This window comes from Papio anubis, chromosome 19, assembly GCF_008728515.1.
Source record: "Papio anubis isolate 15944 chromosome 19, Panubis1.0, whole genome shotgun sequence".
Classification (NCBI taxonomy): Eukaryota; Metazoa; Chordata; class Mammalia; order Primates; family Cercopithecidae; genus Papio; species Papio anubis.
In genome coordinates, this window is record NC_044994.1 from 67,730,201 (window position 1) to 67,756,084 (window position 25,884).

The following is a 25,884-nucleotide window of genomic DNA, read 5'->3' on the forward strand; positions in this document are numbered from 1 at the left end:
TCTAGTTAGATATTGGGTGAGCCTAACTCAGGCTTATTGTAAGGCCAAAAACGATATTTAATGAGAAAGTGCTTTGGAAAGTTAAAAGTATTAAGAAAATATTAAACCCAGAACAAAGTATTTTTGGTAAATGAGTAATAATGGCAGTGTAAAATAGTTCATTTTGACTGGAGCTAATTCAGTATTACAGGAAATTCTAACTATATATCTTCCAAGTAAAAGTTTCCATATTTCTTTGAGACAGGAAATTGTACCACAATGAAATATGGAAAAGAAAAGATTTTATTTTTAGTATAACCAAATCATGTTAAAGTACTGTACTAAAATTCAACAATGTCTTTATATGTGTGTGTATATGAAAATAGCTCTACTAAACAGCGGGTAAAAAACACATACTCACTATTTCTTCACCTAATATAATTGTAGCCAACAGGATCTTTTGTTACTAGTTTCATTTTCCTTTTCCTCCTTTGGAAGGCATTAGCCGCATTTTCTTCGGCGAAAATGGAAAAGAACCGTCCAGTAAATTGTGCCGTGAGTCTAATGCTGTTTCTGGAGCAGAAACTGGCTGGCGACCCTATTTGCTGTCATCCTTGGGCCTGATGGTGGCTGATGAGAGGCTAATGACGCCTGTAGGAGTGTGGAGCTCGGCCTTGGACCACAGGACCAGGTGGGGGTGTTCTAGACAATTCCACGGGGCCTCATCCTCTGTACATGTCTCACGCGTGCTCCAGCTGTGGCCGTTTCCCCAGACAGTCACATCTGAGGTGAAATGGAGGGGGAACACGCGGCTTTCCTCATCTAACGTCCGAATGTTCTATATCATTATAATCATGCAAGTTATCTAGTTCATCTAAGTTGTCCATCACAGTGTGTAAGAATCAGTTTCTATCTTCTTAAGATAAATGATTTGGATCCCGAATGATAAAAAGAAATCCCTAGTAATTCTGAAGGCCGTGTAAACAGCGAACGAAAGGAGAGAGGGAAAATAATCCCGGCTGCCTGGAAGCGAGAGGCGGCCACAGACACACCGTTCCGGAAACCGCGGGATGTGACCGGGAAGCCCCAGAGGCGGCCACAGACACACCGTTCCGGAAACCGCGGGATGTGACCGGGAAGCCCCAGAGGCGGCCACAGACACACCGTTCCGGAAACCGCGGGATGTGACTGGGAAGCCCTAGAGAATGACTGGAACCGGAAACCATTACAGTATGTAAGAATTAGTTTCTATTTTCTTAAGATAAACAAATGATTTGGATCCTGAGTGATCAAAAGAAATCCCCGGTAATTCTGAAGGCCGTGTAAACAGCGAACGAAAGGAGAGAGGTAAAATGGTCCCGGCTGCCTGGAAGCGAGAGGCAGCCATAGACACACTGTTCCGGAAACCGCGGGATTTAAGTGGGAAGCCCTAGAGAGTGACTAGAACCGGAAAGGGGGTGGACGCTTTGAGGGAGGCAAGCGCGGGAACAAAAGGGCTGCAGCCAGCAGGCTGGGCTGAGGTTACGGGGGTGATTTGTCTCCGGTGTTGAAGCAAGCTGGCTCCTGGCTGCTTACCTAGCATCTTGTGAACTCTCACATGGCATCATCAGGAACAAAGCACAGCCATTCAGTCAAAGCGGCCGGCTGGAGAGAGAACAAACAGGTGGAGCTGTAGCCATAATAAGGACCCTCAAGCTCTGAATGATTTGCTGGGCTATAGAAATATATATCAAAATAGGCCTGTAATCCCAGCACTTTGGGAGGGTGAGGCAGGTGGATCGCCTGAGCTCAGCAGTTTGAGACCAGCCTGGGCAACATGGAGAAACCTCCTGTCTAGTACAAATACAAAAATTAGCCGGACATGGTGGCTGCTGCCTGCAGTCCCAGCTACTAGGGAGGCTGAGGAAAGGGAATTGCTTGAACTCGGGAGACGAAGTTTGCAGTGAGCTGAGATGGCCCCACTGTACTCCAGCCTGGGCCACAGAGCGAGACTCTGTGTCAAAAAAAAAAAAAAAAGAAACGAAAAGAAGTATATATCAAAATAGGGAAAATAGGGAGATGAGTTGATTTAATTTAGGGTAAGTAGGTAGAAGTATTATTTGACAATTATTTAGCAATAATAATAGCATTAGGATTATTGTCAATAACCCAATTATTATTGTCAAATAGTTTTTATTTGACAATAATTGTCAAATAATACTTAATTTTAAAATACTTTTAATTGTGGCATTGTCAAATAATACTTAATTTATAATGGACAACAGTTTTTTTGCCTCCAAATTAGATGAATTGATCAGCATTGATATTTTAAGATATAAATTACAATCTCAGGTCATAGCTACATGACACGCAGCAACTGGTTAGTTCCACACATTCAGATTGATATGATATTACAAACAATTAGTCTAACAATTTATTGTGACCTAACTAGTTTGTCAGCTGTTTTGAAAAGCACCGTTTTTGTTTTGGAAATCAATTAATTGATTCAAAACACTTAAAGCAGTTGTTATCTCCCCCCCCATAAGGAAATTTGCATTCCCTCAAATTAACGACATTCAATTACTCACAACAGTCCTATGAGGTATATGGCCAAGCGCAGATATTGGAGCATTCATTAATTCAATAAGCAACCTCATATTGAGAGTTCGTCGTATGAGGCACTGAGAAAAGCCCTGGATAATTTTCAGGCATCTATGCTTATACCATCATTTCTAAAACTAATATTCACTTGGCAACTACGCTACTGATCTTGTCCTTCTAAACTTAATTCTGTGGCATTGTCAAATAATACCATATAATTGGAAAAAGCAGCCTATCCAACTACACATAAAATTATGTTGAAGCCACAGCCCGTGCAACTTGTTTCCCAAGGACCTAGTCTTCATTAATTGTTCTGTTAACAAGAATTAACAAAATCTACTGATTCCTTGATACAATCTTTAAAGTGTCTGTATATTTGATTATGTTTCTGAATATTAATATATTTAAACCTAATCAAAATAGAATCTTGTAAAAAACTCCATGTTTATCTATCATTTATCTTCAACAATTATCAAATTGTGATCCAACTCATTTCATCCATATCTTCTACCTACTTCCCCACTCCAGACTTTTTTAACTTGTAGAGAATTATAACATTCACTGTTTACTATCGTCTACAACGTTTTTGTGCTAAAATATCTATTAAAAAATTTCTATTGGTGACATACACGATGTTTTGCAACAATCTCAGCTGTCTAGTTCCAAAACTTTTCATCTCTCTAAAAAGAAGCTCTACAAGCATTAAGCAATCGCTTCCCATTCCTGTCCACCTCTGGCCCTCGGAATAACAGATATGCTTTATCTCTATGAATTGGCCGCCTCTGGATATTTCGTATGGATGGAATCATACTACATATAGCCTTTTGTGTCTGGCTTCTTTCACTTAGCATAATGTTTTGAAGGTTCATCCATACTGCAGCATATATCAGAACTTTCATCCTTTTCATAGCTTAAGAAGGGTTCCATGTACTGTGTTTCATATTTTGTTTATTCATCAACTGATGAACATTTGGGTTGCTCTGAGTTTTTGACTGTTGTGATGAATGCTGCTGTGACATTTGTGTAGAGACTTTAGTTTGAACACCTGTTTTCAATTATTAGGGTATATACATAAGAGTGAAACTATTGAGTCATATGGTAATTCTATGTTTAACTTACTGAGGAACTGCCACACCTTTTTCAACAGTGGCTGCACCATTTTACATTTCCATCAGCAATGGACAAATGTTCCAGGTTTTCCACGTCCTCACCAACATTTATTTTGCATGATTTTCTGTTATTCTAGCTATCCCAGTGTGTGTGTAAAGTGGTATCTCATTGTGGTTTCGGTTTACATTTTCTGATGGCTGATGATATTAAATCTCTTATGTCATTATTGATCATTTCTATATTTTTCTTAGGGACTTGTCTTTTTATTATTGAATTATTAGAGCTTTTTTGTATATTCTGGATACCCTTGATCAGCATTGATATTTTAAGTTATAAATTGTTATAAGACACAGGATTTGCAAATATCTTCTCTCATTCTATCAATTGTCCTTTCACTTTCTTGTGTGTCTTTTAAAGCACAGAAGTTTTTAATTTTGATTAAGTCCAATTTATTTACGTTTTCTTAAGATACTGATGTTTTTGGTGCAATATCTAAGAAACCATTGCTTAATACAGGGTCATGAAGATTTATGCCTGTTTTTTTCTAGAAGTTCTATACTTTTAGCTCTTACAATAAGGTCTTTGGTTCATTTTGTGTCAATTTTTGTTATATGTTATGAAGCAGGGATCCAAACTAATGCTTTTGCATGTGGATATCCAGCTCTTCCAGCACAATGTTTTGAAAAGGCTATTCTTTCCCCTTTGCACAGTCTTGTCATCATTGTTAAAAATAAATTGACTACAGATGTATTGTTGTTATTTTTTTCTGGATTCTTAATTCTATTCCGTTGATCTAATCCTTTTGGGGTGAACATAGCTATAAACGTGTATTTTCTTAATAAAATATATCATGAGCTCTTATTAATACTTTCAATTTAAGTTCAGGACTACAGTGTTCTCACTCAACCTCATGGGCAGCATCTATCTCTTTTAGCCTATGCTGACAATTCCAGTTCTTAATGACAACAACATAATTACTTACTTGCTGTATCTGATATACGCATACAAAAGCTTCAGAATAACGATGCAAAATCTACCACCAACAATATAATAACTAAAAAAGTTTTTGAAATATATTTTCACTAAGAACCCTAGGTTGACACTTTTAACCTTCAGTATTTTGAAGATGCTATTCCACTGTCTTCCAGCTTGCATTGTTGTCAGTGAGAAATCTGCTGTCATCTTTATTTTTCTTCTTATTTATATAATGTGACATTTTTGTCTGTCTCATTTGAAAACTTTATCTCTGGTTTTAAGTAATTTGATGATGATGTGCCTTGATGTATTTGCTTGGGTTTTCTCAGATTCTTGGGTCTATAGATTTATAGTGTGTATCAAATTTGGAAAATTTTCATACATTATTTTTTCAAATATTTTTTCTTCACTCCTCACCATCTCTTTGGGAACTGAAATTCCACAAATCTTAGGTCACTTGAGGTTGTCTCACAACTCACAAGTCTTTTCTTGTTTTTAAATTATTTTTTCTCTGTGTTTCATTTTAGATAGTTTCTATTGCTATATCTTCAAGTTCACGAATCTTTTCTTCTTCATGTGATAGGTTGTTAAACCTATTCAGCATATTTTTAATCTCAGGTAATATGTTTTCATCTCTAGCAGTTTAATTTACATCTGTTTTACATCATTCATGTTTCAACTTCAGATGTTTAATTTTTGCTATAATATCCTGAGCACATGGGATAAAATTTTAATTATTGTTTTAATGTTCTTATCTACTGACTCTATCATCTGAATAATTTCTGGATTAGTTTTTCTTGATTGGCTTTCTCCTAATTGTGGGCTGTGTATTTCTTATTCTCTGCACACCTGGGAACTTTTTATTGGATGCCTTTCATTCTGATGTTTTGTTTTGTTTTGTTTTTTGTTTTTTGTTTTTGTCTTTGGCTACTGGGTATTTCTTTATACCAAAAAAATTCAGAACCTATATTCTGGGAGGTGGGCTACTGGAATTACTTTTATGTTTATGAATCTTGCTTTTAAGCTTTGATTAGAAGGACTAGAGTAGTGAAGTGTTTAATCTAGGGCCATTTTGCCTTACTACTGAGGCAAACCCTTCTAACTACTCTCCCCAATGTCGTTGAATTAAGATATTTCTTCTTAGGCTGATAGGAGAGCAGGTACTACTCTCAGCTCTGTGTGAGCCCCTAGGCTTATTCCCTCTTATTCTATTGATTTCCCCTTCAGTTTTGGAAAGTTTCCTGACATGCATGCATTGATCATCACTTAGTTGAATACTCAAGAGGACTTTTCTGCTGCATACTTGCAGGGCTCCCTCAGATCTGTAGTGCTCTCACTCTGCAACTTTCCTTGTTCTGTCTCCTCTGCTCCTGTGCCTGCAAACTGTAGATGCTTTGGCTTCTGTGACAGGCTAAATAATGGCCACAAGCTCCTTTACCATGCAAAAATGTCCACATCCTAAACCCGGGAGCCTGTAAATATTTTACCTTAAATAACAAAAAAAGCACTTTGTAAATGTGACTAAATTAAGGATCTTAAGATGAGGAGATTGTCTTGGATTCTCTCATACTATGTAATGCCAATATAATACTATGGGTCCTTGTAAGAGGGAGAGAGGCTGGACAGTCAGAGACAGAGAAAGGGATTATAAGGTGCTATGCTGCTGGTTTACAAGATGGAGGAAGAGGCCAAGAGAAAAGGAATGCAGGAACCTGCTAGAAGCTGCAAAGGACAGGAAAACAGGTGCTTCCGGGGAGTCCCTGGGAGGAACACAGGCTTGCTGATACATTTTAGACTTCTTACTTCCAGAACTGTAGATTATAAATTTGTGTTTTTTTTTAAGGCAGTAAGTTTATGATAATTTGTTACCACAACATTAGGGAACTAATACAGTCTCTTTGATCTCCCTGGCTTATCACCTCAGTACATGAAGACTGTTGGGCTCCCCTTCCCTCCCTTAACTTGAATGACTGCCTGGAGAGAGTCTCCAGGCAGTAAACTGGACAACTATAGGGCCTGTCACTTGGTTTCCCATTTCACAGAGGTCAGTGTCCTTTGCTACCAGATGATGTCCAGTGTTTCCAGAATAGTCAATTTCTAAATTGTGTCCAGTTTTTTTCAGTTGTTTCAGATAGGAGGGTAAATCCAGTCCCTATTACTCCATCATGGCCATAAAAGGGAAGCCACCTGTAATAGCCACACAGAAAAGGTGTGGGTGTATTAGTCCATTTTCACACTGCTATAAAGAACCGCCAGAGACTGGGTAATTTATAAAGGAAAGAGGTTTAATTGACTCACAGTTTCTCATGGCTGGGGAGGCCTTAGGACACTTACAATTGTGGTGGAAGGGGAAGGAGAAGCCAGTGCCTTCTTCACAAGACAGCAGGAAAGAGAGAAGGGCAGGGGAAATAGCCCCTTATAAAACCGAAAGATCTCGTGAGAACTCACTCACTGCCGTAAGAACAGCATGGGGGAATCCAACCTCATGATCCAATCACCTCCCACCAGTTCCCTCCCTTGACACATAGGGATTACAGTTTGAGATGAGATTTGTGTGGGGACACAAAGCCAAACAATATCAGTGCCTGTGCCACAAATTTGATACACAGTGAGATACACATTGAAATGTTACTTTATAATGTTCATTATTTTTAAATTGAATTTAACTTTCCTATGTTGTTAAATATTTTTAAAGTTATTTGATTTTCTAGCTTAGCTTTCCTTGTACAAGGTTAGGTCTCTGAATGCAAGAAAAATACTTATTCTCTATCAGATGCCTAAATATCTAGATCAAAGAGGGTAATTTTCTATTGCTGGAAAATACTGACAACATAATATTTTGCTAAAATCTGAACTTGGGAACAAAGACCATCCCTTCACAAGAGGTTCATCATTATTATAGCTGTTGAGAAATATACATTTCTGAAAATTTGGGGTGTCTCCTTGACAAAATAGTTCTACATTAATAATAGCAGATTTGACTCTCTTTTTCAAAAATGTCAGTATTGGGAGTCTTTTGTTTTCTGCCCTCTACCACCCCAGCATCAGTTTTGTTAGTCTTCCTTTCCTTAGTCTCCATCTACCTTTAGATGCCTAAGAATACTTCAGCCACTTTGGTGGAATTATCTAGCCTCGTCAGTCCCAGGATCACATTCTCGACTCTGTCACTAAATAAAGCAACACCCTTATGCTGAATAAAGCCACTTACCTACTTATGAAGGTGGCCACAGCCCTCTTGGTTTAGGTGTTAAAGACTTGTAAAGGCAACACCAAGGCATTTGAACAACTGGTTCATTCTACATCATGGTCCTAGGCTTTAGGAACTAATGGATTTGACAATTATGATGTTAAACTCCATGACTGGGTAAGGAAATAAAGGCTGATTTAGAAGCAAACACAAGCCCTAATCTCCACATGATTTCAAAAGCCAGGTTGTTTCACTCATACATTTTTATTGGTATTTCTTTTCCCCACACAGGTTTTTTCTAAGTTTGGAATATTTTCTGATAAAATACATGCCTGTCTATCTTTTATGCTCCATCTAATTTTGGAGAATAGACAGGACCCTCTTGAAGGTACTCTGTTTAAAATTGTGTGTAATAAGAATAAAGAGTTAATGCCATTTTTAGCACACTAAAAAGTTTAAAATGTCCTCAACAAGGCGCAGTGGCACATTCTATAATTAAATGCCAGAAAGCAGTAAAATGCATTAATTACTGCAGTTGATATAACTGAGAATTTGCTTGCCATCCATTTAAAAATATGGACTATTCATTTATGCTTTAGGAAGAATTAAAGGAGAACAGTATCGTTTATGGAAAAGAAGTAACAGGGAACCACAGTCTCTGTGTCACATATGTTTACCTGTATGCCTGCAAACTCCAGTGCAACTGTTTGGGGATCCCTTACGCTACAATGAGCTTTATTTATAATCTGATAAAATCCTTAGAAATTAGCCATTCATGCTTTTGTCTTATCATGTGGTTCCCACTCTCATCTTGTTTGAAAGTCAAAGTCAGACCTTCATGGCACGAGAACGAATCTTTGATCTATGCAACTCTTAACTGATGCTGAGATGCATGATATTAATTTCTTTCTTGCATGTGTTTTACTATTCCTGGAAATTTGTTTGACAAATTGTTCTAAGTGTAATTTTCAACCAGAAAGATAGAGTCTTATGTAAGCTATTGGATCAGTCTACATACATTTTTTTGCAAGATCTTAATAAAATATTGTCAAGTGTTATTTTAAAATGCATATTCAAAAATATACACTTAACCTTTTGTACTCTTATTTGGAAAAGGACCAATAAGAGTACTCTCCTTTTTCTTAAATATATATTTTAAATTATTCATTACTCTTTTTATGTTTTTGTCTCCTATGATGCATTGACTATATTGCTTTAAAATGATTTTTATTTTGGTGTATGATAACTTCTTGTGTTTCTCACAAACTTAAAGGCAATTATAACACTTTGAGTTTTTTCCCACCAAGTTTCTGCAAGCTATTTACACAGTATTCAACTCGTATTACTTTGATTATCAAAACAGAACTTGGTCTGTATTGTATTACACATCCTCTTAGCATTAAACAACTCATTTATTACTACTAAAAATTTTTGTCTTTCTGCAATTTCTAGATTTTCACTTTTGTATCATAATACTGAGTTGTGTTCTATGTAAAAATGTGAAATTGAAGAATTTAGAGGAGAACCATAAATATTACTTTTTGATTAGGACTTCTGTTGAAAGCTAAAGAGTAGTGTCATTTTGCATATTAAAGAGGGAACATTAAGATACCATAACAATTCTGTTAGCACTTTGTTCACAGTCCCACAAATCCACTCCTGTATCATGGCACACACACTCACCAACAGGTTCTCCCTTGTTCCTGTGCGTCAGTGCACACAGCCAGAGCCTGGTATGGGTACAGCCCTGGCATCTTGGACAATCTGCCATAATTTTGAGTTCCTTTCTGCTACCTTTATTTCCCTCCATAATTTCCTCATGATGCCTTTTTTTCAGGAATTATTTTAATTACATACTGACTAATTTTACAATGGTTTCATAGGTAAAATAGAGATATCCACTAGCTTCTGTGAAGAAAGCAGAACTGGTTTAAACAACTGAATATAAATTTTAAGTTATTCGCAAATAAATCTTCCACCCCAGAAGTGCTTTTCTTCCATGTCCTTTGGGATTTTGTTGGCATCCACTCTTATGTGATAGCACATAATTGCCAATGGAGGATGAGAATAAGTTTTCCACCTCATCCTCGAAATTTCCTTTCCAGTTCTTAATTGATTAACTTATCGTCTTGTCCTTGCATTATTCTGGAAATAGGAGAATCAGGGCTGCTGAATCGTAAAATGTCATTAGAAAATGACAGCTGCTCACACTGGTGGAAACTGGACAGGGGCAGTCCTCCCTCTACAATGTGGGTGTTGCCACAATAGCAACAGGGTGCTCTGCTCACTGAGGACAGCGAGAGGCTCTATTTCAGCCCCCGCCTCTCCTCCCCAGGGTACCCGTGTTCAGAGCACAACCTTCACAATATGTGGGAAGTACGGTTTTTTCTTGTTCTTAATGAGTTTCTATTTTTATGGGCCCATTTTGCCTAATTTATTAATTATAAATAGGGCCTAAATCCAGCCATGTCCCAAATTAAGGTAAACTTTGCTAGTATTGTTCTAGCAATTATTTCCCTTTATTCTCTTCTCCTTTCATGCCTTTTTCCCTGTGAGTTATTATCAGCAGCTTTAACCTTGGGCCTATGGAGAATTGCATGGAGAAGCTGAGCTGTGATCATCCAGCATACAGTGGGTCTAAAGTGGAAGCCCTCCACCCTGAGTCCCACATCTGGATTTCTATTTTCATTTATTTCAAGGGCGAAGAGGCACTAAATTAATCCTAAATCCCTCATTTAAAAATTATATGAAGGCCACACCATTACATCTATGATCGTTATGTTATTGTTGAAGCCAAAGTTTGAGTTACAAAGAATAGTATCCATGATCCTTCACTCTCTACCTAGGGTTCGTGAGGGTTACACCAAGGAAGAGAAGAAGGAATGCACAGAGCAAGGACAACAGCCGTGCTCAAAATCTGAAGCTTGGGAGCTGATGAGAGACATTACATGAAATATTTTGTTGACCTTTGTTTTTTCTTCCATTGGAAGTAACTTCAGCCTGTTTGCTAAAAATATGTAATGGTTCAAAAATTCAAACAATACAGAGAAACAAAAAGCAATATGTGAGATTAAAATATATCACATGTGAGACTCTGCTGCCGTGAGATGACCACTGTGGACAGCCAGGTAGACATTCTTCTGGACCTCTCTGTATAATCACACACATACGTGCTCATATGCATGCCTACACCCGCAAACACACGCACACACACTTACTGAAACGGAGTTACACCGTACATGCAGAGTACATGGACACAACTTTAGGTTTTCATGTCAATAAGTACCTAACTCCTTGAGTTGTGTAATTATCATATTTACAGGTTTTTTAAATGAAAAGGATTGATCTGTCTATTCTTATGTCATTATTTTGCTATTTTAATCACTAAAGTTTTACAACCTATTTTAATAACCTCATTTTTTTCGAGGCTCTGGATTTTATTAATTCTAAGAACAGGTATGGCATAATTTTATGTAAAACATCTACTTCATTTGCAATAATCTTAGATCCCTACAAGTTGCACACGGGAACTAAGCATATCTTCAGAAAATGGATCTGTTCCTCTTTTGTCAATATAATATTTCCAATCATTCTTCCTCTATAGACTTCAGAATTGATTATTGCATTTTCTCTCTTTTCTAAGTTTCTGTAAAACCCGTAATAATAGAAGATGAATAAAATGGCAAGCAAACAACCAAAATAATCAAACCAAACTAAAATAATGAAAACAAAATATGACTGTATTGTTACAAGCGATCATTAATCAATAGTTTTCTTTTTCTTAGTTGCAAGAACTATCACCTACTTTAACGATATTTTGTAGTCATTAGTTTAAGAGTGGATTGTATGCCAAAAATAAAAAGCCCAAAGTGATCAATACAGGTGTATAATAAATAACTTACCAAAGCTTACAAAATTACATAAAGTCAGGGACAGAACACTTTTATCAAATGTTTTAAGAATTGAAAGCGAGTCACACCATATACTTTCCTGCCCTTTTAACAGAATGTAACATTCAGACATACCAAGGGGTTCTAATTTAAGCATAGATATATTTGGTATAAGAGATTTATTTAAAAATAAAGTTGTGTCTGTGGGGCTCAGTGATATCTGCTCTGTTACAAAAGGTGAAATACCTCCCAAAGCAAAGAAGAGATATTTCACGCCTCTGTGGAAATCAGACTTGGAAGTTTCCTTTCACTATTGATACTGGAAACTGACTGGGGCCATGCTCATATCTGGGATGTAGTGAGAATGTGAGGGGCTGAGAGCTCACATTCCTCTTCTCCTAATCTCCTTGTTCAGTTCTGACTTTGGTCTTGGGCTGAGCACACACAGGAGACATGATGAAAATTCCCAAGGTGCACTTGAATCCTGTGGATTGGATACGAATGTCAAAGGATTCATATTCTTTTCATATGAATCCTGTGGATGAATGTCTGACCCCTTTAAGATTATCAGACAACCTAGGGTAAGAGAGACTTATGTAAAACTTCATAGGGAACCTGAAGGCATTTTTCAGGAGATAAATTAGAATTGAGGAGTCTATTGTCAGTCTGAATTCCCATTCTTACTGGTTGCATTTGTTGCATTCTGCTTTAAAATCACAAAGGGGAGCAAAATTAAAGAAACTATGCAAATATGAAGACAAGTACTCCCATCTTGCTGTCTTCTACATTGCATTCTTCCTGCAAAACTCAACTCATATTCTGATCTGCCTCAAAAACTACCCTAATTACTATCAATATGACAGAGTTTGTCCAAATCTGTTTTCCAACTGTTTTAAGTACATTGATTTTATTGCTCCACCTGGATTATAAACTTTTAAAGACTGCGACTATGAGGTTTTTTTTTAATTGCCCAGAATGCTCAGTGTAGCACTAGGCAAACAGAGCTCCTTAATATATACTCATTAATGGAAAGATGTGTAGAAACTCCAAGTGTTTATACTTAATGGATACTGGAAGTTCCCAATCATCAAGAGAAAAAAATCCCAGAAATAACTAGAATCATTTGATTGTGACCAATCAACTAAAATCTGTGCCCAAGACAAATTAATTGATCAATGATGAATTCCTTGGGAAATGCTGTAGCCAGTGGACTCTGTTAGACCTAATTATAAACTGCACTGGTTACCTCTCCTACAGTACTTCTGTCTTCGCATTGAGAGTTGCTACCATTTTTTCGGACCCCAAATATAACTGTCAGGCCACACTGAGATTGTAGGTGAGACTGGAGAATTTGTGTTTAGAATGACTTCTATTAAAATGTTAGATTTCTTCCAATAGTCAACAGCCCTATTATAAGAACAGATAAAGCAGATTTCTGAATTGATTCAAATTTTTTTATGGGAAAAACTGGCTAGCCATATGTAGAAAGCTGAAACTGGATCCCTTCCTTATACTTTATACAAAAATTAATTCAAGATGGATTAAAGACTTAAAATGTTAGACCTAAAACCATAAAAACCCTAGAAGAAAACCTAGGCAATACCACTCAGGACATAGGCATGGGCAAGGACTTCATGACTAAAACACCAAAAGCAATGGCAACAAAAGTCAAAATTGACAAATGGGATCTAACTAAATTAAAGAGCTTCTGCACAGCAAAAGAAAATATCTTCAGAGTGAACAGGCAACCTACAGAATGGGAGAAAATTGTTGCAATCGATCCATCTGACAAAGGGCTAATATCCTGAATCTACAAAGAACTTAAATTTACAAGAAAAAAACCAAACAACCCCATCACAAAGTAGGCAAAGGATATGAACAGACACTTCTCAAAATAAGACATTTATGCAGCCAACGAACATATGAAAAAAAGCTCATCATCACTGGTCATTAGAGAAATGCATATCAAAACCAGAATGAGATACCACCTCACGCCAGTTAGAATGGTGATCATTAAAAAGTTAGGAAAAAACAGATACTGGAGAGGATGTGGAGAAATAGGAACACTTTTACACTGTTGGTGGGAGTGTATATTAGTTCAACCATTGTGAAGATAGTGTGGTGATTCCTCAAGGATCTAGAACCAGAAATACCATTTGACCCAGCAATCCCTTTACTGGATATATGCCCAAAAGACTATAAATCATTCTACCATAAAGACACATGCACATGTATGTTTATTGCAGCAATATTTACAATAGCAAAAGCTTGGAACCAACCCAAATGCCCATCAATGATAGACTGGATAAAGAAAATGTGGCACATATATGCCATGGAATACTATGCAGTCATAAAAAATGAGTTCATGTCCTTTGCAGGGACATGGATGAAGCTGGAAACCATCATTCTCAGCAAACTAACACAGGAGCAGAAAACTGAACACTGCATATTCTCACTCATAAGTGGGAGCTAAACAATGAGAACACATGGACACAGGGAGGGGAACATCACACACCAGGGCCTGTAGGGGGTGGGGGGCTAGAGAAGGGAATGCATTAGGAGAAATACCTAATGTAGATGACGGGTTGATGGGTGCAGGAAACCATCATGGCACATGTATACCTATGTAACAAACTTGCATGTTCTGCGTGTGTATCCCAGAACTTAAAACGTAAAAAAAAAGAGAAAAGGATATACAATATTCAAAAAAGAATACAATCCCTTAAACTGAATAGCTTTTTCTAAAAAAAAAAATTTTATTGTATGTGTGTATACATATATGTATGTGTGCACACATATTTTGCATATCATATACTTGATATGCAAAAACATGTATATATGATATGCAAAAACATATATATGGTATATATATGAAATATATGTGATATAAAAACATATATATATCTCTCTCTGCCTTGTGTAGGCGCCATAGGTGAGAAGATGAGGAAGGAAGGGTAATCAAAGAAGTGGACGTTTTAGAGATGTTAAGAACAGGTAAAGTCAGAGCAAATGATCTAAAAGGAGGAAAGGTTGTGGTCAGTGGGTGGAACATTTGGATTTAGGCTTTCAGGGATGGAGCTGGTCCGGGTGAGGACATGATCCGAATGTGGCAATAGAACAAGTGAAGGCTGGTGGCTGACAGAGTTCCTGGGGTGGAGATCCTAACCTGGAGTGGAAGTGTTCCTGTAGTGGGGACAGAGGATGGTGACAGCAGTGTGTCTCTCTCATGCGAAACATTCTCCCTGCCATCCCCAGGCTCCCAAAATCTGATTCTGTACTGACAACAAGCTGGAGGTCTCCTTGTGGTCCAGATTCAGAACCTCTTGATCTGCTGACATGACCCACAAAAACTAGGTCCTTGCTGGCCCCTCCCTTGCCATTCCAATAACAAAAGGCGGCAGAGGGATAAGATATGCATAATAAACGCTCCCATACAGAAAGGAGAGGGTTGGTCTTTAGTAAGTCAGTAAATCTTAGCCTAGCTCGCTATTTGAGAGAGATTCTGTAACACTCAAAGGTCACTTTCAGACTCCAAATTCTTTCAGATATTTCAAACTAAAATACTGCTGCTGAAAACTTCCTACCCTCTTGTGAAGTCTTGTGCTTTAAGATTTTTTTTAAAACAGTTGTGTTTGATGATTACAAAGCAAATAATCGGTCCATTTTGACCAGGAGAAGTCAGCTGACAGTGTGACTATCCCCGTGGTCTTTTCCCCCAGGGAAATCTATTTGTTTGTCAGTATCTATTTGTTTTTATAATGCAGGAAACATGCATACACACACTCTTTTTTATAATCTTTGATATAAAAGAATTTTGTTTGATACAGAAGTTGCTAATGTAGCTATAAAATATGTTTTAGGAGGAATCTTTAAGATTGAGTTTAAATAGTTCACCTTCAGCTCACTCTTGGGATGGCCCTTGCCTGTCATTTACTTTTGGTTGGAGGAACAGTCATTGCTTGGGAGAAAACAAAGTCCATGGGGTCAGTGGAGAGGCAGAGCCCTGGGTCCTAGGGAGAGGGCACAGTCTCCATCCCGGCCCCCTTGTGTCCTTCTCCCTGTTTTCCTTTGAGTATCTCACTCCCAGCACCTCTGCATGTCTGCATGTAGGGAGGGTTTGCACTGAAGCTCAGAGTAAAAGGTCATTAGAGAGAATGGAAAAAAAATCTGCTAAAGCAGATTTTGTTCTTTTCAGATTTATTTATCTCAAATTTCTGATTTGGTGGTAAGTTGTGGCAAAATTTAGGTCTTCCTTGGTAAATGTGTTTTAGTCTCTCCTGGAAATTGGAAACTCATAAAGAATGTGTTGAAGTTCTGAAGAAGGGAAGATTTCTCCCTGTTTGATCTGGTGGAAGATAGCTATGAAGAGTTGACATAAACAGTCTACAATGACGAGGACTAACAGTAGCTTTGGAGTGAGGATAGGTCATTTGTGGTTCAGTGGAAAACCACGGATTGTTTAGACGCTAGAGAAGTTTAGAGGCTCATGGAGGGGAACTCTGAGTTAGTAGATCTTTATTCTGCACGGATTATTTTATAACCTTGCAAATTGTAGGTAGTTAATAGCAATGTGAAATAATTCTTGTTTACCGACAAGCTTTGGAGTAAGGATAGGTCATTGCTTTTTCTGACTAGAATTTCCCTCTACAATGCATATTTGAGACAGGTCTGGTGAGAGAGGCGAAGGAGGAACTTTTGGGTGATGAGCCCGAAGGCTGTAAGTTGATAAAAGAACCCCATGTATTGACACAACAAAAGTTGTTCCCTGGAAGCTGCAATGTGCCCTTGGAGATTCACAGCAGAGCTGAGGTTTAAAAACAGGGTAATGAAAGTTGCTGAACGGTACAGCTCCCTTAGCTTCCACCCTAGTGGTGAAATAATTGGGCCCAAAGGTGCTAGGGGAAGGGAATGAGGTTTTGGCGGTTTACAGGGAATGTGGCCTTTCTAGCCATGAAACATAATCCTAATTGGAAGAATTGTGTTGGAAAGTTGGCCATATTGGAAAGAGCAGGATGCTTAAGAAAGTGGGCACTTTTTAACAGCTCTGTCTACAAATGGCTTATTTTCAAGGGGAATAGAAATGAGTAATAGACCCCATCTCTCAAAAGCAGCAACACGTCCTTTTCAGACAGGGATCTTGAAAAAGCAACGGTCTGTTTTTCTTTTTCCCTCCAATAAAGACTCTTCTACCCTAAAAAGGTTTTCTCAAAACTTATCTGCTTATGCTGTTTGGGAACTTTCTTCTGCCCAGCTCCTCCTTGGCTCCTGGTTGGTTCATGGTGGGAAGAAAAAACAGTGGATAAGCAGCCATGTCCCAACCTAGGTATAGCAGGTGGAATGAACTTGCTTCCCAACTCAGAGCTAGTGTTCTCGGCTTCTTTCCTCGCTGCGTTCCCTCACTCTTATTCCTGACTCCAGGTTGTTCAGTGTTCTGAGCAACCTTAGTGATACTTACATGGATGACATGTTTATGATATTTCTTATTGCTGTTCAGTCTGCAACCTGCACAACTGTACTATGACAGTCTGGGAGGCAAATTTAGGAATTTCCCAACTCTATCAACTGTCCAGAAATAGAACTTCCCTGAAAAAAAACTTTCATTTGGACAATTTTAATTATAAAATATATACATTTACCCTTTCTTTAAGTAAATCGTTATTAAGTGGGCCTACTTTTGACCAAATGAGTTTACAGCTCTGGAAAGAGAGGTGAACTAAATGGTGTAGGGGAAAATGTGTGGTTCAGTGGAAAACCACGGATTGTTTGATGCTAGAGAAGTTTAGAGGCTCATGGAGGGGAGCTCTGAGTTAGTAGATCTTTATTCTGCATGGATTATTTGATAACCTTGCAAACTGCAGGCAGCTGATAGCAATGTGAAATAATTCTTGTTTGCCGGCACACAATTCTGTCAGTAGAGGTTCGATGGAACGCTCTCCTCTCCCTGTGGAAAAACCAGTTTTACGTCCATTTGGGCATCTCTTCCTGCGTTTTATTACACGGTAAAAATTTGTTCTTTTTTTTTTAACTTCTCTTTAGAACTACTTATGACATCCTTTTGGTTCTCTCATTGCTTGAATTAAATAAAATACTCAACGTGTCTTCATTTGATATCTTTATATTTCACTTTATAATAGCAATGTTTTGTTATAATAGTTATGATGGCAATTTTCAAAAAATTGCTTTTTACATAGACGATGTCCTCAAGCTTAGAAACAGAAAACTTATAGAACAAAACAAAGCAAAGCAAAAAGAAAAGTAAAAACAGATATTATTTATAACCCTACCATCCACAGGAAAGCTGATAATAAATCAGGGTTCCATTGTATTTGAATGAGTGTAGTTTTTTTTTTAATTGAACTTATTCCATATATGTAACATGTTTTATTTTTATTTTGTAATATAATGGGTAATAAGCATTTAAAAAATATCCACAAGCAGGTCTAGTTCATCTGAACAGCAGTTTGCTTTAGGAATCAGCTAAAATAATTATGAGCATTCTGACAGGCTAAAAAATTTAACTGTAAACCACAAATGTGGTGTAGGCGTCATAGCAGCAAAGGGGGACCTGGATACAGAATTAAAAGCATCTAACAGGGCACAGTCAAGACAAGAAGTCTGTGTAGGTAAGTGTGGTCTTAGAAAAGATACCAGTAACAAAGCCAGTACTCACCTAGGGGAACCACGAAGACTGTTTTCTCTTTTGATTTTTAAAGAGTTGTCGATTGTGTCCACCTGGAAACTGGGCTTACTTTCTTGTTCTTCTTTTAGGATGAATCTTGACAAACATATACATGTGTGTTATATGTGCAATAGATTCGTGTGCATAGGCAGTTTAGGAGTTTCAGCATGTACCATAGTGATTGTTTTATTGTCATTCAAAATTGGACATCTTGCTTCCAATCTGATACCCACTTGCTATAATGTCTGCTCTGGTAACTACCAATGCAGTAGGGTCCCAGCCAGGAGGGTCTAAACCTGCAACCAGGGGTCAGAGCTGTTCTCTGAGTATTCCTAGCTTGCTTTCTAGACACTAACCATAACATATTTGGGCAGAGCACCCATGGTTTATTCAACTTGTGGGATAATCCAACAGTGCCTGTTCAATTAAAGGGCATGATTAGGTTCAAGTCTTTGACTTTCTTAGAAAACTAATGTGGATATGTTGTTCAAATAGATCTGCTCTGTTGTTGAAGTTGTTTTCAGCTTTTATTACCTCTTGGAGTCATTGGTCTACATAGTTTACTTACTATCCAAAATAATATCACTTTCTATTTTCTCGGCCATTCTTTCAGATTCAACAAATAGTTTGATGCTGCAGTTTTTTGAATTTAGAGAGTAATCTAAGTTTACTTATCCATTTCTTTTATAGCTTCAAAAATTACATAGTATCCTGTTTTAATCCCTGTATTTTATCATCACTCTTTTCTTTGTGTTAGTGAATTGCTAAGATGCAGATATCTTGAGATTCTGTGTTCCTAGAGGGCAGAGGTCACAACAATAATCTGGAATCTTCTGTAAAATTTACACTGACTGCATATAATAGGTGCACAGTGAAGTCTTGTTGATCCATTCAATAACAAATATTGCAAATCTATCTTCCTCTTTCCTCAAATGTTTAACTCATTTTCAGAGATGTTTGTTTTTTAAAACATACCTGTCTAAATTTTGCCACAGGCCACAGTCTGATGGTCCCTGAGGAGTTCACCTCATCCTCATTCCAGTCATTTTTTTTTTTTTTCCAAGAGAGAGTCCCACTCTGTCACCCAGGCTGGAGTGCAGTGGTGTGACCTTGGCTCACTGTAGCCTCCACCTCCCGGGTTCAAGTGACTCTCCCGCCTCAGCCTCCCCAGCAGCTGGGATCACAGGCATGTGCCACCGTGCCTGGCTAATTTTTGTATTTTGAGTAAAGATGGGGTTTCACCATGTGGTCCAGGCTGATCTCGAACTCCTGACCTCAAGTGATCTGCCCACCTTGGCCTCCCAAAGTGCTTGGATTACAGAAGTGAGCCACTGGGCCCAGCCTCAGTCATTCTTTATACACGCTGCAGTAGGGTAGTGGGCAAGGCCACCAGAACCCACTTCAGGCCTTCCCTGTCTGTGCCCAAGCAGAGAGAACCAGCATGCTTGGTTGTCCTGGGTGCCCCTGACAATTCACTCCGCCTGCAGACTACAAAAGGTAGGGCTTGGCATAGTGCAAAACAAAGCATGCTTAGTTCCTGGTTTCTTTGCCTGTAATCCTGCCTTGCAAAATCCTAAAAAGCCTTAACAAAGAACAAAATTATTGGGAATTATCCTAGTACCTCTACAGAAGATTGTTCAATAGACTATTTTCCAAAACAGGAAGATTTCACTGGTCCTAGTCATGCACTTATTTGAAAAGGATTAGTTTATTTGGAAAGACAGAAGAGAAAACATGAAAAGAATTTAGATTAACTGTTTCTTTTTCTTTTATGTTAGAAAATGATGTGACTACATTTGTTATCTGGACACGAATGAGTGGAGGTCTAAGAATCCCAGGAAGAGACACATCGAGAAAACTTTGTTGTGATCTATTGCTGTTGATAAACACACTTCTAGTTCTCTTAATTGGAATTCACCTTTTTCTGGTGCCTTTGTTGGCTTCTCCACCTGAACACGCGGGGGCCTCTTGCTTTCACTGGGAATTGGTAAGACGCAGACAGTGGTGGGTTCCAGCCCGGGTTTTGGCACCTTGACAGCCTCTGGGACCATCCCCATCTCCTCCCAATGTGTGAGCATAGGTAGCCCCAGACAGTGTGCTTCCTAAACCCTTGGAACACGGGGATCTCTGACACTCTGGCAGCTCTTCTCATTAGTGCACTTTGCAGCTGTGGAACAATCATTTGGCCAAGATGATGCAGACGGAATATCAAACTGTGTCTTGGAGGGGCAAGGCCTGACGTGGGGAGTAGCCCTGTCCAGCACAGCATCAACAGGCCAGGCACCAGCATCAGGCACATCAAATGCAGTCACCAAAATCCCCTGAGCTGGGCAAGAGCGCTCATTTCTTTGTACTGATGCCTGGGCTGAGAGGAAATGATTTCCATCCTGACTGGTCAATTTCCCCTTTAAGTATTTATGACCTTAAGACCAAACATTATGCCCCAGGCATAGTATGTATATTTAACAGATATATTTTGAACATGTAATAGCACAATCCTAAATCTTCACGGGCCATCCAAGCTTTAGAACTCTGAAGACGCACTTGGCACATTGCACCCTGGAAAGTTATGGCAGATGCAGGCTCCTTGTGGAACCCATTAACTCTAGTGCCCTGGATTCACGTGCTGTCTCCCAGTTGCCTTTCAAAATTCAGCTGCAAAGACCTTTCTCTTGTCTCTTTTCCTTCCAGTCACATAAGGAGGTCACTGGTCCCCACTCTCTTCTTTCCTTATGGACTTCCAGAAAAAAGAAGGATGGGAGGCAACTGGGTCGTTTGGAAGACACACCCTCCGATCACATCTATCAGCGCCCTGCAGACTGAGTACTGAGCGCAGTCACCACTGAAAGCCGCTTTCCTCCCCTCTTTCTCTCTCTCTCAAGTTTTAAATTTCCCCAGCTAGTGCAGAACTTAATGAAAGCCCTGGAGTATACAATAGCATTTTGAAAACAGGAATTTGTGACTGCTGTGAATCATCCCTCACAGCAGGGACCCAGAAATGTGAATTGTGGGAGGAACACACGAGCCCCTCTCTTTTTTACTGGGAATTTATTACAGGCGGGTCATTATTTACAATGCGCCATTCACATCCTCTAAAGAGCCAATAAACTGGCTGCTGAATATGCATTTTCCTCTGTGGTGAGCACAGATGTTTCCAGCTCATACCCATTTCATTTAATTTCTTTTCTCCTTTTTTTTTTTTTTTTTTTAAATTCTATCTTGCTATTTCTGTAGCAGCTGGGTAACTATTTGCCCGTCTTCGGTTTGGGAATCACTCCTCATATTTATTATCATTGGTGCCATTCACGTTGCTATACTTAAGAGTCTGTCAGCATTTCCATTAAAAGCTGCTGTTTCTGTGAGTTCAAAACCAGGCTGGGAAAGGTTTCTGAGGGTTAAACGTTGGGCAGATGAGGTCCCAGCTTGGGATCACATCACTTTAACAAAGTGTAGAAATAAAATCAGTTAGGGTGTTTTAGTGTTATGGGTTTACAAGCTGAAAAAAAGGAGATGGAAACATTGATTTCAAAAGCTGTTTTGCATTTCTGTAAATGAAATACTGTCTTTTGCAACTTAACTTTTTTTAACCATTAATCTTTGAATTTTTCTAATGTTTGCTGGAGAGAGGAAAATTAGCAGTGATCATTTAGTGATTCACCTTAGAAGCAGATTTTGCATTATTTAAACTTTGGTTGACAATGATCATGCTCAGTGGTCTCCATCACCTTTGCAATAACATGATGTAATAGCATACACATCATATCTCAATATGGTCTTCAATCTTGTGTCTTCAATATAGTAGACAGTCAATGTACAGTGATCCAGTTGAACTCAGTCGTGATTATACTGTCTATAGTATATAGCTTAGCACTTAATTTTATCATTCTATCGTGTATATAATTCTAGTTTGCATATATATGATATATATGTATGTGTGTATATATACATGTACGTATATTTATATATGTGCATATGTGTGTATATATATGTACATGTGCATATATGTGTGTGTGTGTATGTGAGTATATATACATATAAGCACTACTATCCCATACGTGCAGTAGTATTTTTCCAACTGACCTGAAACCTCTTCCTGGTAAATACTGCAAAACAACAAACAAACTGACAACAAGTTTTTAAGCACTTGTTAGGTGCCAGCTTAGACTGTGTTTTGTGTTTTCATGAGTATTTTCTCATTTAATCCTCACAACAACATGGTATGATAAATAAGATGACAGCACTCTACTACCTGTTATAGAGACTACCTTCCGCCAGGCTGAGCAGAGCTGTTTGTAAATATTTTGAATTATTATTTCAAAAGTTATTTGCAGGTTATGTGAAGCTATGTCCATTACAAAAAGCAAGGACTAGCAACAAAATTAGTGTTATGAAAACTCTTGTTTCTGAATTAAGAAGATATTTCCCTTATTTCTGAAGTTTTCTTTTCTTAGAACATGGCTTGGAGCAAGGGGTGGTGTAGAGAATTCAGCCAAAATGAAATACACATCCAAGGATGAAGCCAAACAGTCTGTCAGAAAAAAATTTAGAAAACCAACTCATCTTGCTGGAGGTGAATTAGTTAAGGAAAATATAGATTTCTGTTTTCATGTAGTTTCCATACTTTATTACCATTTCATTTCCTAATACAAACACCACTTAAGGTTGTCAGTTTTGGCATGAATTCCCTGAGTTCTAAGGTCATCTCTATATGAGTTTGGTCATATTGTATGAGTTCTGGGATTATTAATGAAGCATTAACAGAGGATTAATGGAGAATGGTCAGGCTAAATACTTACTGAATAGGAAGAGTATATTGTGCAAATTTAGATGTTCAAATTATTCTGGACTTAAGATCATCTTAACATGCATTTTCATAGAAAATTGAAATAGCTCTTTTAGCTTGATTAAAAATGGTCAAGCTTATATTTTAAAAACATTTAATTTATAACTTTCTCTGATACTCATTAACCTTGAAAAAGACTTTCAGATTGAATTACATTTGTGGAAGGTCCTCAAGTGTATGTTTCTGTGATAATCAGGGCTTTTAAAATCTCTCTTCCATTTGAGCGATGGCCTCTAACTTCTGTCTTTGTATCTTGGATGGTCTTTTGAGCAGAAATAGTCTTTTGTCTACACTGCCTCAAATGTCCTCCTCACCTCAGGAAAATTTCTCATACTCTGTCTTTGTTAAGTGAACATCAGAAATAAATGAAAAAAAAATTCACTCTTATGCCAAAAATAAAGTTAACATAACATTAATGAGGTGGCTTAAACCTCTAAGTCCCAGGCCATTCATTGACGCAAAACTGAGACTTCATCCTTCACCACCAGTATGTGCATGGACATTTCCCAGGATGGAGTTCTCTCAGCTGAGGGTAACTTCACTTCTGGAAGGAAACTTGATATTGCAGGGTGAGACCTGGGAGATCCTCTTTCTTTCCCTCCCTTCCATCCTTTCTCCAGTTCTTTGACCTTCCTTCCTTGCTACTCTTCTTCCTCTTTGCTGGATCTTTTATTTTCTTTATGTTCAATTTGTCAAAAAGAGAAAATATGTATTCTGTGACTTTATTAAAGTGTAGATAAAGTGTTCAATGATAGTTTTCCTTGGATTTTTTTTATTCCTTTACACCTTAAACTGATTGGCTTTTAAATTTTTTTCACTCTATAAGCCAATAATTAAATCTTAGACTGAATGGCAATAACAACAATGTTTGTTTTAAGAACATTATACTTATGTAAAAACTCAGTAGATGGTAATTGATGGGTCTATTTTAGTCTACCATGTAAATAATATAGAATTTCAAACTATTTTCTCTAAGTTATCTTCTGGCAAAACAGAATGACTCATCTGATTTGTATAGTGTAAACAATCATTGTAACAAAAACAGAGTTTACTAGCTCCTTTAATTGTTCTATTGTTTGGTGAAATTGATTTCAGTAACAGGACTATTTTTTTAAAACCCTGGGTTCAGCTGGGCTCAGTGGCTCACACCTGTAATCCCAGCATTTTGGGAGGCTGAGGCAGGTGGATCACCTGAGGTCAGGAGTTTGAGACCAGCATGACCAACATGGAGAAACCCCCGTCTCTACTAAAAATATACACACACACACACACAAAATTAGCTGGGCGTGGGCGCACACCTGTAATCCCAGTTACTTGGGAGCCTGAGGCAGGAGAATCACTTGAACCCGGGAGATGGAGGTTGCGGTGAGCCAAGATTGCATCATTGTACTCCAGCCTTGGTTACAAGAGTGAAACTCCATCTCAAAACAAAACAAAAAAACCCCTGGCTTCATAGAAGCATAATGCAGTATCATAGTGGCTGGAGCTGGAATGGAGACCAGGTTGGAATGGGGATCACTGCCAACTCCACGTCTTCCATTATGCTGCTGAAATTCTACCAAAAAAAAAAAAAAAAGAAGAAAAAAAAAGAGACAAAACCCTAAAACACCAAAATCTAATCAAGTCAGTGGAATATTATCCAGCCCTAAAAATGAAGAAAATTCTGACACTTGCTTCAATGTGAATGAATCTTGAGGATGTCATGCTATGTGAAATAAGCCAGTCACAAAAGGAAACACACTGTCTGATTCCATTTATATGAGGTACCTAGAGTAGTCCAGGTGATAGAGACAGAAAGTAGAAGAACAGGAAACCAGCAAGCACATAAAAGAACTCAAGAACACCACTAACCAACAAGACCTAATTTATATTTATGAAATAATTCACCCCAAACCAGCAGAGCACACGTTGTTTTCCAAGGGCCTGAGAACATACAGCAAGATGGGCCATGAAAATCCAAAGCAAATTTAAAATAATTGCAGTCATATGCAATGAGTTCAACAAGGTTTCAGGATACAAGATCAACAGACAAAGATCAACTGTATTTATGTATACTAGCAATACATACTTGAAAGGTAAAATTAAAAATATAATTCCTTTTATAGTTTCTTAATACAAATGAAATACTTGGTAATAAATGTAAAAAAAATTAACACAAGCTTGTATTCTGAAAACTACAAAACATCGATAAAAGAAACCAAAGAAGATTGAAATAGAGAGAGATACTGTGTTCATGGATTAGAAGACGATGTAGTAAAGAAGTCAATTGATCCATTGACTAAATTGATGTATAGGCTTCATAAAATTTACATTAAAAACCAAGCAAGATTTTTTTTGTAGAGACAAGATTATTCTGAAATTTGTTTGGAAAGGCAAAGTAACTAGAATAGCAAAAACAATGTTGAATACAAAGAATACATTTCAAAGGGTCACTCTACCTGAATTCAATACTTCTTATATAGTGACAGTAACCTAAACTCTGTAGTGCTGATGGAAAGATGGACACATAGATCAATGGAACAGATCAGAGAAAAAGAAATACCCCTAAACATACGCCCAGCTGATTTTTGACTAAGACGTAAAAGCAGTTCAATGGAGGAATCACTTTCAACAAATGTTACTGGAACAACTGAATTTCCGT

The 25,884-nt window shown here is 37.9% G+C and overlaps 1 long non-coding RNA gene across 1 annotated transcript; it reads left to right on the forward strand.

Annotated features, from left to right (window-relative positions):
• The first annotated feature begins 300 nt into the window (after positions 1–300).
• Positions 301–24,427, forward strand: LOC110741830. The gene is made up of 5 exons (XR_002518769.2): positions 301–1,209; positions 10,678–10,959; positions 14,645–14,715; positions 20,179–20,387; positions 21,092–24,427. It is a non-coding gene; the product is annotated as an uncharacterized LOC110741830 (long non-coding RNA).
• The last annotated feature ends 1,457 nt before the right edge of the window (positions 24,428–25,884 follow it).